Source organism: Triticum urartu, chromosome 3A (assembly GCF_056163025.1).
Source record: "Triticum urartu cultivar PI428250 chromosome 3A, HENAU_Tu73, whole genome shotgun sequence".
Taxonomy (NCBI): domain Eukaryota; kingdom Viridiplantae; phylum Streptophyta; class Magnoliopsida; order Poales; family Poaceae; genus Triticum; species Triticum urartu.
In genome coordinates, this window is record NC_141875.1 from 711872227 (window position 1) to 711876080 (window position 3854).

Consider the following 3854-nt stretch of genomic DNA (forward strand, 5'->3'; position numbering starts at 1 on the left):
GCATTTGTGAAAGTCACGCCGACGCCGATTTGTTGCAGATCTTGATCTCCATCGGATCGTTGCGGTTACATAGTGCGACCTGTATGGGCCACGAATAACGGAGTAGAATCCGACAAATCTCGGGTAGGGGTCCCTGCTAGAAGTCTTATGATGGTAATAGGGACACATTTTTACCTAGGTTTGGGCTCTCCTTCGAGATAAACCTTACGTCTTGCTTGTGTTTGTATTGATTTGGGATGGAGCACAAAGTATAGGTGATTTTACCACAAGATCGTTGTGTGTCGTCTACAAGCCCTACCCCTCGGTTTATATAGGTACCAGGGAGTCTAGGGTTACAAGCTAGTCAGTTATGTACAAGGAGAATGTGTTGTCAATGACTTCCAATATCTTGGAGTATGCATCAAGTCTTTGGGAGCCTTTCTTTTATACGCCACGGGCTGCCTCAACATGGCCTACTGGTGAACCGATATGGGGGTCCTTGGCCCGACTGACCTAGCTGGGAGACGATGTGGTGAGTGACCCCCAATCCAGGACACCGTCAGCTCAGAAGAGGAATCTCGATGTTTGACAGTCCAAACATCATATGGTGGCACCTTCTCTGTCTGACTCCACTAGGGAGGAACCTGAAGTCTGTACCACCATACTTCACACTTGCCCTCAATACTTTTGGGCTTGAACTCGCTCACACTGGTCCAACTCTTCTCGTCCTTACCAATTGGTGAGACATTAAGGAACACCATGGTGTCCTGTGGCACTGTGCTCTGCCATATGAACTTGGAGTCGTGAAGGTAAGGTAACGATGTGATTCTTGCTCAAAAATCTAATCGAACATGTTCAAGTTATTGGCTCGTCTGACCCGATCTTGCTTTTCAGAGGGAGCAGTTTGGCATCGTGGGGGAAGCTAGCTCCCTAAGTTCACTAGTAGAAAAAGGGGGCAAAGGTCCAGGCCGGGTCAGCCCATTAGTCCCGGTTCAGTCCAGAACCAGGACCAATGGGGGCATTGGACCCGGTTCGTGAGCCCAGGGGGCCGGCTGGGCCACGTGGGCCATTGGTCCCGGTTCGTCTGGACCTTTTGGTCCCGGTTGGTGGGACGAACTGGGACCAATGGGCCTCGCTCCTGGCCCACCATCATTGGTCCCGGTTGGTGGCTTGAACCGGGACCAAAGGCTCCCCTTTAGTCCCGGTTCATGCCACCAACCAGGACCAATGAGGTGCCTATATACACCCCCTCGCGTAAGAGCAGAGCACACTGCTCTGTTTTTTCTGGCCGAGGGGGAGAGGGCTTGGTGGTGCTCTAGCTCACCTCCTATGGACACAAGATGTTCGATGGAATGCCCGAGCCACACTACTTAAGCTTTCTCCTCTCCAAGCTCCATTTTCCTCAATATTTGTCTAGGTATAGCGGTCCATCACGCCCCGTCCCCGTCTTCACCGCCGTTGATCACCCGCGCCGAACTCATCGCCGACACCACCGTGGTGAGCCTCTTGTTCTTATCTTCTTTCTGAAAGGAAAAAATATTCTTACTTGTATGTTTACATAGATACTTGTATTATTTTCTTACTTTTGTTATTTCATCTCTATATAGTGCGATGGTTTTGGTATCCGCCCCCGTCGGCCCTCGTCATGTCTATGATTCGGATGTGGTATATATATATTATCTTTATAACTATTGGTTCATTTATTGTTTATGAAAATTATGCCGACCAACGTGACATAGATTTTATTTATCTAGGATGTATGTGAACCGGAAATTCCAACCGACCCTATTGTCGAGAGGTTAAATTTAGTATAGAAGAAAACAATTTCTTGAAGGAAAAAATAAAAAAATTGAGGAGGAGAAGATGATATTGGAGTTGCATGTTGCGGATGTCGTCGATGATCACAAGATCAAGATGGATGCAATGCGTTTGAAGATGAGAAAGATTAGAAAATATGCCATTCATACCGAGGCTTGGTATCATTATGCCATTGGATCAATTGTTACCTTGGTTGCGATTATGATCGCATTTGTTTTCGCATTGAAATGTTTTACAGAGTTTCAATGTATGGTTTAATTAATTAGATGCTCTGGAGAGCTATATGTTGTTAGATGAGGACTATGTATGTACTTTGGTTTTAATGTGATGATGAACTTCTATTAATTTGCACACTTAATTATATATATTGCACGCAGATGAACCGGCAATGGATGTACGGTGACAAACACACCTCCGAATACATTAAGGGCATGCATGAGTTTCTCGATGCGGCTAAGGCAAACAAGCAGAATGGTTTTATGTGTTGTCCATGCACTGAATGTGGGAATACGATGTCTTACTCTAACCGGAAAATCCTTCACTCCCACCTGCTTTACAAGGGTTTCATGCCACACTATAATGTTTGGACGAGGCACGGAGAAATAGGGGTTATGATGGAAGACGACGAAGAAGAAGAGTACGATGACAACTATGTGCCCCCTGAATACGGTGATGCTACAACGGGGGGAGCTGGTGAAGATCAAGAGGAACCAGACGATGTGCCCAATGATGCTGCAACGGGTGAAGCTGCTGAAGATCAAGAGGAACCAGACGATGTGCCCGATGATGATGATCTCCAGCGGGTCATTGTCGATGCAAGGACGCAATGCGAAAGTCAAAAGGAGAAGCTGGAGTTCGATCACATGTTAGAGGATCACAAAAAAGGATTGTACCCCAATTGCGAAGATGGCAACACAAAGCTCGATACCGTACTGGAATTGCTGCAGTGGAAGGCAGAGAATGATGTGCCTGACAAAGGATTTGAGAAGCTACTGAAAATATTGAAGAAGAAGCTTCCAAAGGATAACGAATTACCCGACAGTACATACGCAGCAAAGAAGGTCGTATGCCCTCTAGGATTGGAGGTGGAGAAGATACATGCATGCCCTAATGACTGCATCCTCTACCGCGGTGCATACAAGGATCTGAACGCATGCCCGGTATGCGGTGCATTGCGGTATAAGATCAGACGAGATGACCCTGGTGATGTTGACGGTGAGCCCCCCACGAAGAGGGTTCCTGTGAAGGTGATGTGGTATGCTCCTATAATACCACGGTTGAAACGTCTGTTCAGAAACGGAGAGCATGCCAAGTTGATGCGATGGCACAGTGAGGACCGTAAGAAAGACGGGAAGTTGAGAGCACCCGCTGACGGGTCGCAGTGGAGAAAAAATCGAGAGAAAGTACTGGGATGAGTTTGCAAAGGACCTAAGGAACGTATGGTTTGCTTTAAGCGCGGATGGCATTAATCCTTTCGGGGAGCAGAGCAGCAATCACAGCACCTGGCCCGTGACTCTATGTATGTATAACCTTCCTCCTTGGATGTGCATGAAGCGGAAGTTCATTATGATGCCAGTTCTCATCCAAGGCCCTAAGCAACCCGACAACGACATTGATGTGTACCTAAGGCCATTAGTTGAAGAACTTTTACAGCTGTGGAATGGAAACGGTGTACGTACGTGGGATGAGCACAGACAGGAGGAATTTAACCTAAAGGCATTGTTGTTCGTGACCATCAACGATTGGCCCGCTCTCAGTAACCTTTCAAGATAGACAATCAAAGGATACCATGCATGCATGCACTGTTTAGATGACACTGAAAGTATATACCTGGACAAATGCAGGAAGAATGTGTACCTGGGCCATCGTCGATTTCTCCCGACCAACCATCAATGTCGAAAGAAAGGCAAGCATTTCAAAGGCGAGGCAGATCACCGGAAGAAGCCTGCCATGCGTACCGGTGATCACGTACTTGCTATGGTCAATGATTTACATGTAATCTTTGGAAAGGGTCCCGGCGCACTAGCTGTTCCGAATGACGCTGAGGGACACGCACC